The sequence below is a fragment of the Ambystoma mexicanum genome, chromosome 3q, assembly GCF_040938575.1.
Source record: "Ambystoma mexicanum isolate Mex_15411 chromosome 3q, UKY_AmexF1_1, whole genome shotgun sequence".
Taxonomy (NCBI): domain Eukaryota; kingdom Metazoa; phylum Chordata; class Amphibia; order Caudata; family Ambystomatidae; genus Ambystoma; species Ambystoma mexicanum.
In genome coordinates, this window is record NC_090926.1 from 812,824,016 (window position 1) to 812,834,339 (window position 10,324).

The following is a 10,324-nucleotide window of genomic DNA, read 5'->3' on the forward strand; positions in this document are numbered from 1 at the left end:
TGTTTCTCTAATGGGAAATAGCTGCTTCAGTGTGAATGGGCTAGTTCACATTAGACGAGAGGACATTTCTACCTCTCCAGGTCGGAGGGCGGTTTCTCTAATGGGAATTAGCCTTCTCAGTGTGAATGGGCTAGTTCGCATTAGATGAAAGGACCTTTCTACCTCTGCAGGTCGGAGGGCCATTTCTCTAATGGGAAATAGCTGCTTCAGTGTAAATGGGATAGTTCCCATTAGACAGGAGGACCTTTCTGCCTCTGCAGTTCGGAGGGCCGTTTCTCTAATGGGAAATAGTTGCTTCAGTGTGAGTGGGCTAGATCCCATTAGATGAGAGGACCTTTCGGCCTCTCCAGGTCAGAGAGCCGTTTCTCTAATGGGAACTAGCCTTCTCAGTGTAAATGGGCTAGTTCCCATTAGACGAGAGGACCTTTCTGCCTCTGCAGGTCGGGGGGCCTTTTCTCTAATTGGAACTAGAATTCTCAGTGTGAATGGGCTAGTTCCCATTAGACAAAAGGACCGTTCTGCCTCTGCAGGTCGGAGGGCCATTTCTCTAATGGGAAATAGCTGCTTCAGTGTAAATGGGATAGTTCCCATTAGACAAGAGGACCTTTCTGCCTCTGCAGGTCGGAGGGCCGTTTCTGTAATGGGAAATAGCTGCTTCAGTGTGAGTGGGCTAGTTCCCATTAGATGAGAGGACCTTTCTGCCTCTCCAGGTCGGAGGGCGATTTCTCTAATGGGAACTAGCCTTCTCAGTGTGAATGGGCTAGTTCACATTAGACGAAAGGACCTTTCTGCCTCTGCAGGTCGGAGGGCCATTTCTCTAATGGGAAAAGGGTGCTTCAGTGTAAATGGGATAGTTCCCATTAGACAAGAGGACCTTTCTGCCTCTGCAGGTCAGATGGCCAATTCTCTAATGGGAAATAGTTGCATCAGTGTGAGTGGGCTAGTTCACATTAGACGAGAGGACCTTTCTGCCTCTCCAGGTCGGAGGGCCGTTTCTCTAATGGGAACTAGCCTTCTCAGTGTGAATGGGCTAGTTCACATTAGACGAAAGGACCTTTCTGCCTCTGCAGGTCGGAGGGCCATTTCTCTAATGGGAAATAGCTGCTTCAGTGTAAATGGGATAGTTCCCATTAGACAAGAGGACCTTTCTGCCTCTGCAGGTCGGAGGGCCGTTTCTCTAATGGTAAATAGTTGCTTCAGTGAGAGTGGGCTAGTTCCCATTAGACGAGAGGTCCTTTCTGCCTCTCCAGGTCAGAGAGCCGTTTCTCTAATGGGAACTAGCCTTCTCAGTGTAAATGGGCTAGTTCCCATTAGACGAGAGGACCTTTCTGCCTCTGCAGGTCGAAGGGCCGTTTCTTTAATGAGAACTAGCCTTCTCAGTGTGAATGGGCTAGTTCCCATTAGATGAGAGGACCCTTCTGCCTCTGCAGGTAAGAGGGCCGTTTCTCTAATGGGAAATAGTTGCTTCAGTGTGAATGGGCTAGTTCCCATTAGACGAGAGGACCTTTCTGCCTCTGCAGGTCGGAGGGCTGTTTCTCTAATGGGAAATAGCCTTCTCAGTGTGAATGGGCTAGTTCCCATTAGACGAGAGGACCTTTCTGCCTCTGCAGGTCAGAGTGCCGTTTCTCTAATGGGAAATAGCTGCTTCAGTGTGAGTGGGCTATTTCCCATTAGACAAGAGGTCCTCCTGCCTCTGCAGCTCGGGGGGCGTTTCTCTAATGGGAACTAGCCTTCTCAGTGTGAATGGGCTAGTTCCCATTAGACGAGAGGACCTTTCTGCCTCTGCAGGTCAGAGGGCCATTTCTCTAATGGGAAATAGCTGCTTCAGTGTAAATGGGATAGTTCCCATTGGACAATAGGACCTTTCTGCCTCTGCAGGTCAGAGGGCCGTTTCTCTAATGTAAAATAGCTGCTTCAGTGTGAGTGGGCTAGTTCCCATTAGACGAGAGGACCTTTCTGCCTCTGCAGGTCAGATGGCCATTTCTCTAATGGGAAATAGTTGCATAAGTGTGAGTGGGTATAGTTCACATTAGACAAAAGGACCTTTCTGCCTCTGCAGGGCGGAGGGCCGTTTCTCTAATGGGAAATAGCTGCTTCAGTGAGAATGGGCTAGTTCCCATTAGACAAGAGGTCCTTTCTGCCTCTGTAGCTCGGGGCCGTTTCTCTAATGGGAACTAGCCTTCTCAGTGTGAAGGGGCTGTTCCCATTAGACGAGAGTAAGCTTTCTGCCTCTGCAGGTCAGAGGGCCGTTTCTCTAATTGGAGCTAAGCTTCTCGGTGTGAATGGGCTAGTTCCCATTAGATGAGAGGACGTTTCTGCCTCTGCAGGTCGGGGGCCATTTCTCTAATGGGAACTAGCCTTCTCAGTGTGAATGGGCTAGTTCCCATTAGACGAAAGGACCTTTCTGCCTCTGCAGGTCGTAGGGCCGTTTCTCTAATGGGAAATAGCTGCTTCAGTGTGAATGGGCTATTTCCTATTAGAAAAGAGGTCCTTTCTGCCTCTGCAGCTCAGGCCATTTCTCTAATGGGAACTAGCCTTCTCAGTGTGAGTGGGCTAGTTCACATTAGACGAAAGGACCTTTCTGCCTCTGCAGGTCGGAGGGCCATTTCTCTAATGGGAAAAAGGTGCTTCAGTCTAAATGGGATAGTTCCCATTAGACGAGAGGACCTTTCTGCCTCTGCAGGTCGGGGGGCTGTTTCTCTAATTGGAACTAGCATTCTCAGTGTGAATGGGCTAGTTCCCATTAGACAAAAGGACCTTTCTGCCTCTCCAGGTCGGAGGGCGATTTCTCTAATGGGAACTAGCCTTCTCAGTGTGAATGGGCTAGTTCACATTAGACGAAAGGACCTTTCTACCTCTGCAGGTCGGAGGGCCATTTCTCTAATGGGAAAAAGGTGCTTCAGTGTAAATGGGATAGTTCCCATTAGACAAGAGGACCTTTCTGCCTCTGCAGGTCAGATGGCCAATTCTCTAATGGGAAATAGTTGCATCAGTGTGAGTGGGCTAGTTCACATTAGACGAGAGGACCTTTCTGCCTCTCCAGGTCGGAGGGCGGTTTCTCTAATGGGAACCAGCCTTCTCAGTGTGAATGGGTTCCCATTAGACAAGAGGACCTTTCTGCCTCTGCAGGTCGAAGGGCCGTTTCTCTAATGGGAACTAGCCTTCTCAGTGTGAATGGGCTAGTTCACATTAGACGAAAGGACCTTTCTGCCTCTGCAGGTCGGAGGGCCATTTCTCTAATGGGAAATAGCTGCTTCAGTGTAAATGGGATAGTTCCCATTAGACAAGAGGACCTTGCTGCCTCTGCAGGTCGGAGGGCCGTTTCTCTAATGGGAAATAGTTGCTTCAGTGAGAGTGGGCTAGTTCCCATTAGACGAGAGGACCTTTCTGCCTCTCCAGGTCAGAGAGCCGGTTCTCTAATGGGAACTAGCCTTCTCAGTGTAAATGGGCTAGTTCCCATTAGACGAGAGGACCTTTCTGCCTCTGCAGCTCAGGCCGTTTCTCTAATGGGAACTAGCCTTCTCAGTGTGAGTGGGCTAGTTCCCATTAGACGGGAGGACCTTTCTGCCTCTGCAGGTCAGAGGGCCGTTTCTCTAATTGGAGCTAAGCTTCTCGGTGTGAATGGGCTAGTTCCCATTAGATGAGAGGACGTTTCTGCCTCTGCAGGTCGGGGGCCATTTCTCTAATGGGAACTAGCCTTCTCAGTGTGAATGGGCTAGTTCCCATTAGACGAAAGGACCTTTCTGCCTCTGCAGGTCGTAGGGCCGTTTCTCTAATGGGAAATAGCTGCTTCAGTGTGAATGGGCTATTTCCTATTAGAAAAGAGGTCCTTTCTGCCTCTGCAGCTCAGGCCATTTCTCTAATGGGAACTAGCCTTCTCAGTGTGAGTGGGCTAGTTCCCATTAGACGGGAGGACCTTTCTGCCTCTGCAGGTCAGAGGGCCGTTTCTCTAATGGGAACTAGCCTTCTCAGTGTAAATGGGCTAGTTCCCATTAGACGAGAGGACATTTCTGCCTCTGCAGGTCGGGGGCCGTTTCTCTAATGGGAACTATCATTCTCAGTGTGAATGGGCTAGTTCCCATTAGACGAAAGGACCTTTCTGCCTCTGCAGGCCGTAGGGCCGTTTCTCTAATGGGAAATAGCTGCTTCAGTGTGAATGGGCTAGTTCCCATTAGACAAGACGTCCTTTCTGCCTCTGCAGCTCGGGGGCCGTTTCTCTAATGGGAACTAGCCTTCTCAGTGTGAATGGGCTAGTTCCCATTAGACGAGAGGACCTTTCTGCCTCTGCAGGTCGGGGGGCCGTTTCTTTAATTGGAACTAGCATTCTCAGTGTGAATGGGCTAGTTCCCATTAGACAAAAGGACCTTTCTGCCTCTGCAGGTCGGAGGGCCATTTCTCTAATGGGAAATAGCTGCTTCAATGTGAATGGGCTAGTTCCCATTAGACGAGAGGACCTTTCTGCCTCTGCTGGTCGAAGGGCCGTTTATTTAATGAGAACTAGCCTTCTCAGTGTGAATGGGCTAGTTCCCATTAGATGAGAGGACCCTTCTGCCTCTGCAGGTAAGAGGGCCGTTTCTCTAATGGGAAATAGTTGCTTCAGTGTGAATGGGCTAGTTCCCATTAGACGAGAGGACCTTTCTGCCTCTGCAGGTCGGAGGGCTGTTTCTCTAATGGGAAATAGCCTTCTCAGTGTGAATGGGCTAGTTCCCATTAGACGAGAGGACCTTTCTGCCTCTGCAGGTCGGAGGGCCGTTTCTCTAATGGGAAATAGCTGCTTCAGTGTGAGTGGGCTATTTCCCATTAGACAAGAGGTCCTCCTGCCTCTGTAGCTCGGGGCCATTTCTCTAATGGGAACTAGCCTTCTCAGTGTGAATGGGCTAGTTCCCATTAGATGAGAGGACCTTTCTGCCTCTGCAGGTCGGAGGGCCATTTCTCTAATGGGAAATAGCTGCTTCAGTGTAAATGGGATAGTTCTCATTGGACAATAGGACCTTTCTGCCTCTGCAGGTCAGAGGGCCGTTTCTCTAATGTAAAATAGCTGCTTCAGTGTGAGTGGGCTAGTTCCCATTAGACGAGAGGACCTTTCTGCCTCTGCAGGTCAGATGGCCATTTCTCTAATGGGAAATAGTTGCATAAGTGTGAGTGGGCTAGTTCACATTAGACAAAAGGACCTTTCTGCCTCTGCAGGGCGGAGGGCCGTTTCTCTAATGGGAAATAGCTGCTTCAGTGAGAATGGGCTAGTTCCCATTAGACAAGAGGTCCTTTCTGCCTCTGTAGCTCGGGGCCATTTCTCTAATGGGAACTAGCCTTCTCAGTGTGAAGGGGCTGTTCCCATTAGACGAGAGTAAGCTTTCTGCCTCTGCAGGTCAGAGGGCCGTTTCTCTAATTGGAGCTAAGCTTCTCGGTGTGAATGGGCTAGTTCCCATTAGATGAGAGGACGTTTCTGCCTCTGCAGGTCGGGGGCCATTTTTCTAATGGGAACTAGCCTTCTCAGTGTGAATGGGCTAGTTCCCATTAGACGAAAGGACCTTTCTGCCTCTGCAGGTCGTAGGGCCGTTTCTCTAATGGGAAATAGCTGCTTCAGTGTGAATGGGCTATTTCCTATTAGAAAAGAGGTCCTTTCTGCCTCTGCAGCTCAGGCCATTTCTCTAATGGGAACTAGCCTTCTCAGTGTGAGTGGGCTAGTTCCCATTAGACGGGAGGACCTTTCTGCCTCTGCAGGTCAGAGGGCCGTTTCTCTAATGGGAACTAGCCTTCTCAGTGTAAATGGGCTAGTTCCCATTAGACGAGAGGACATTTCTGCCTCTGCAGGTCGGGGGCCGTTTCTCTAATGGGAACTATCATTCTCAGTGTGAATGGGCTAGTTCCCATTAGACGAAAGGACCTTTCTGCCTCTGCAGGCCGTAGGGCCGTTTCTCTAATGGGAAATAGCTGCTTCAGTGTGAATGGGCTAGTTCCCATTAGACAAGACGTCCTTTCTGCCTCTGCAGCTCGGGGGCCGTTTCTCTAATGGGAACTAGCCTTCTCAGTGTGAATGGGCTCCCATTAGACGAGAGGACATTTCTGCCTCTGCAGGTCAGAGGACCAATTCTCTAATGGGGAATAGCTGCTTCAGTGTGAATGGGCTAGTTCCCATTAGAAAAGAGGTCCTTTCTGCCTCTGCAGGTCGTAGGGCCGTTTCTCTAATGGGAAATAGCTGTTTCAGTGTGAATGGGCTAGTTCCCATTAGACAAGAGGAAACTTTCTGCTTCTGTAGGTCAGTGGCCGTTTCTCTAACGGGGAATATCTGCTTCAGTGTGAGTGGGCTAGTTCCCATTAGGTGAAAGGACCTTTCTGCCTCTGCAGGTCGGAGGGCCGTTTCTCTAATAGGAAATAGCTGCTTCAGTGTGAATGGGCTAGTTCCCATTAGACGAGAGGACCTTTCTGCCTCTGCAAGTCGGAGGGCCGTTTCTCTAATGGGAACCAGCCTTCTCAGTGTGAATGGGTTCCCATTAGACGAGAGGACCTTTCCACCTCTACAGGTCGAAGGGCTGTTTCTCTAATGGGAAATAGCTGCTTCATTGTGAGTGAGCTAGTTCCCATTAGACGAGAGGACCTTTCTGCCTCTGGAGGTCGGGGGGCGTTTCTCTAATGGGAACTTGCATTCTCAGTGTGAATGGGCTAGTTCCCATTAGACGAAACTACCTGTCTGCCTCTGCAGGTCGGAGGGCCATTTCTCTAATGGGAAATAGCTGCTTCAGTGTAAATGGGCTAGTTCCCATTAGACGAGAGGACCTTTCTGCCTCTGCAGGTCGGAGGGCCGTTTCTCTAATGGGGAATAGCTGCTTCTGTGTGGTGGGCTAGTTCCCATTAGACAAGAGGACTTTTCTGCCTCTGCAGGTCGGACGGCCGTTTCTCTAATGGGAAATAGCTGCTTCAGTGTGATTGAGCTAGTTCCCTTTAGACGAGAGGACCTTTCTGCCTTTCTAGGTCAGAGAGCTGTTTCTCTAATGGGAAATAGCTGCTTCAGTGTGAATGGGCTAGTTCACATTAGACGAGAGGACATTTCTACCTCTCCAGGTCGGAGGGCGGTTTCTCTAATGGGAACCAGCCTTCTCAGTGTGAATGGGTTCCCATTAGAAAAGAGGACTTTTCTGCCTCTGCAGGTCGAAGGGCCGTTTCTCTAATGGGAATTAGCCTTCTCAGTGTTAATGGGCTAGTTCGCATTAGATGAAAGGACCTTTCTACCTCTGCAGGTCGGAGGGCCATTTCTCTAATGGGAAATAGCTGCTTCAGTGTAAATGGGATAGTTCCCATTAGACAGGAGGACCTTTCTGCCTCTGCAGTTCGGAGGGCCGTTTCTCTAATGGGAACTAGCCTTCTCAGTGTGAATGGGCTAGTTCCCATTAGACGAGAGGACCTTTCTGCCTCTGCAGGTCGGGGGGCCGTTTCTTTAATTGGAACTAGCATTCTCAGTGTGAATGGGCTAGTTCCCATTAGACAAAAGGACCTTTCTGCCTCTGCAGGTCGGAGGGCCATTTCTCTAATGGGAAATAGCTGCTTCAATGTGAATGGGCTAGTTCCCATTAGACGAGAGGACCTTTCTGCCTCTGCTGGTCGAAGGGCCGTTTCTTTAATGAGAACTAGCCTTCTCAGTGTGAATGGGCTAGTTCCCATTAGATGAGAGGACCCTTCTGCCTCTGCAGGTAAGAGGGCCGTTTCTCTAATGGGAAATAGTTGCTTCAGTGTGAATGGGCTAGTTCCCATTAGACGAGAGGACCTTTCTGCCTCTGCAGGTCGGAGGGCTGTTTCTCTAATGGGAAATAGCCTTCTCAGTGTGAATGGGCTAGTTCCCATTAGACGAGAGGACCTTTCTGCCTCTGCAGGTCGGAGGGCCGTTTCTCTAATGGGAAATAGCTGCTTCAGTGTGAGTGGGCTATTTCCCATTAGACAAGAGGTCCTCCTGCCTCTGCAGCTCGGGGGGCGTTTCTCTAATGGGAACTAGCCTTCTCAGTGTGAATGGGCTAGTTCCCATTAGACGAGAGGACCTTTCTGCCTCTGCAGGTCGGAGGGCCATTTCTCTAATGGGAAATAGCTGCTTCAGTGTAAATGGGATAGTTCTCATTGGACAATAGGACCTTTCTGCCTCTGCAGGTCAGAGGGCCATTTCTCTAATGTAAAATAGCTGCTTCAGTGTGAGTGGGCTAGTTCCCATTAGACGAGAGGACCTTTCTGCCTCTGCAGGTCAGATGGCCATTTCTCTAATGGGAAATAGTTGCATAAGTGTGAGTGGGCTAGTTCACATTAGACAAAAGGACCTTTCTGCCTCTGCAGGGCGGAGGGCCGTTTCTCTAATGGGAAATAGCTGCTTCAGTGAGAATGGGCTAGTTCCCATTAGACAAGAGGTCCTTTCTGCCTCTGTAGCTCGGGGCCATTTCTCTAATGGGAACTAGCCTTCTCAGTGTGAAGGGGCTGTTCCCATTAGACGAGAGTAAGCTTTCTGCCTCTGCAGGTCAGAGGGCCGTTTCTCTAATTGGAGCTAAGCTTCTCGGTGTGAATGGGCTAGTTCCCATTAGATGAGAGGACGTTTCTGCCTCTGCAGGTCGGGGGCCATTTTTCTAATGGGAACTAGCCTTCTCAGTGTGAATGGGCTAGTTCCCATTAGACGAAAGGACCTTTCTGCCTCTGCAGGTCGTAGGGCCGTTTCTCTAATGGGAAATAGCTGCTTCAGTGTGAATGGGCTATTTCCTATTAGAAAAGAGGTCCTTTCTGCCTCTGCAGCTCAGGCCATTTCTCTAATGGGAACTAGCCTTCTCAGTGTGAGTGGGCTAGTTCCCATTAGACGGGAGGACCTTTCTGCCTCTGCAGGTCAGAGGGCCGTTTCTCTAATGGGAACTAGCCTTCTCAGTGTAAATGGGCTAGTTCCCATTAGACGAGAGGACATTTCTGCCTCTGCAGGTCGGGGGCCGTTTCTCTAATGGGAACTATCATTCTCAGTGTGAATGGGCTAGTTCCCATTAGACGAAAGGACCTTTCTGCCTCTGCAGGCCGTAGGGCCGTTTCTCTAATGGGAAATAGCTGCTTCAGTGTGAATGGGCTAGTTCCCATTAGACAAGACGTCCTTTCTGCCTCTGCAGCTCGGGGGCCGTTTCTCTAATGGGAACTAGCCTTCTCAGTGTGAATGGGCTCCCATTAGACGAGAGGACATTTCTGCCTCTGCAGGTCAGAGGACCAATTCTCTAATGGGGAATAGCTGCTTCAGTGTGAATGGGCTAGTTCCCATTAGAAAAGAGGTCCTTTCTGCCTCTGCAGGTCGTAGGGCCGTTTCTCTAATGGGAAATAGCTGTTTCAGTGTGAATGGGCTAGTTCCCATTAGACAAGAGGAAACTTTCTGCTTCTGTAGGTCAGTGGCCGTTTCTCTAACGGGGAATATCTGCTTCAGTGTGAGTGGGCTAGTTCCCATTAGGTGAAAGGACCTTTCTGCCTCTGCAGGTCGGAGGGCCGTTTCTCTAATAGGAAATAGCTGCTTCAGTGTGAATGGGCTAGTTCCCATTAGACGAGAGGACCTTTCTGCCTCTGCAAGTCGGAGGGCCGTTTCTCTAATGGGAACCAGCCTTCTCAGTGTGAATGGGTTCCCATTAGACGAGAGGACCTTTCCACCTCTACAGGTCGAAGGGCTGTTTCTCTAATGGGAAATAGCTGCTTCATTGTGAGTGAGCTAGTTCCCATTAGACGAGAGGACCTTTCTGCCTCTGGAGGTCGGGGGGCGTTTCTCTAATGGGAACTTGCATTCTCAGTGTGAATGGGCTAGTTCCCATTAGACGAAACTACCTGTCTGCCTCTGCAGGTCGGAGGGCCATTTCTCTAATGGGAAATAGCTGCTTCAGTGTAAATGGGCTAGTTCCCATTAGACGAGAGGACCTTTCTGCCTCTGCAGGTCGGAGGGCCGTTTCTCTAATGGGGAATAGCTGCTTCTGTGTGGTGGGCTAGTTCCCATTAGACAAGAGGACTTTTCTGCCTCTGCAGGTCGGACGGCCGTTTCTCTAATGGGAAATAGCTGCTTCAGTGTGATTGAGCTAGTTCCCTTTAGACGAGAGGACCTTTCTGCCTTTCTAGGTCAGAGAGCTGTTTCTCTAATGGGAAATAGCTGCTTCAGTGTGAATGGGCTAGTTCACATTAGACGAGAGGACATTTCTACCTCTCCAGGTCGGAGGGCGGTTTCTCTAATGGGAACCAGCCTTCTCAGTGTGAATGGGTTCCCATTAGAAAAGAGGACTTTTCTGCCTCTGCAGGTCGAAGGGCCGTTTCTCTAATGGGAATTAGCCTTCTCAGTGTTAATGGGCTA